This window comes from Octopus bimaculoides, chromosome 25, assembly GCF_001194135.2.
Source record: "Octopus bimaculoides isolate UCB-OBI-ISO-001 chromosome 25, ASM119413v2, whole genome shotgun sequence".
NCBI classification, from domain to species: domain Eukaryota; kingdom Metazoa; phylum Mollusca; class Cephalopoda; order Octopoda; family Octopodidae; genus Octopus; species Octopus bimaculoides.
The window spans coordinates 32122529-32122980 of record NC_069005.1 but is presented as its reverse complement, the minus strand read 5'-3'; the positions used below and the strand labels follow the sequence as shown (position 1 = coordinate 32122980).

Sequence of the window (452 nt, the reverse complement as noted above, 5' to 3'; positions counted from 1 at the left end):
TATATATATATATATATATATATATATATATATATATATATATATTGCTTCGGTGATAGACATACTAAAATTGAAATGATACAGACAAGATTAGCATGGCCCCTGCACAAGGATGTCACATAAATTCATGAAGCGTTACATATATTTTCTTGAGGCAGTGCTCCAGCATGGCCACAGTCAAATGACTGAAGCAAGTAAGAAAATAAAAGAATGAAAGAATATGTATCTAGCATGGAAACGGATGTTAAAGGGTGATGATGATGAAGATGATGATGCATATATATATACATACACTCATACATACATACATATACACACGCACTTCCATATATAAATGAGCCTTCAGGTACTTTCCCCTGATATTATTGCTACTACAAACACACACACACACACACACACACACATATATAAATGCATGCATGCACATGCATACACACTGACGAACAGTCTCT

The 452-nt window shown here is 33.6% G+C and overlaps 1 protein-coding gene and 1 non-coding gene across 2 annotated transcripts in view; both read left to right on the top strand.

The window, feature by feature from the left end:
• The window catches only part of LOC106870278 (cell division control protein 42 homolog), a 45847-nt gene that overhangs the window by 1218 nt on the left and 44177 nt on the right, over nt 1–452 (top strand). The window lies entirely within an intron of this gene.
• LOC128250851 (U6 spliceosomal RNA) lies at nt 43–147 on the top strand. Its single transcript, XR_008266824.1, has one exon. It is a non-coding gene; the product is annotated as a U6 spliceosomal RNA (small nuclear RNA).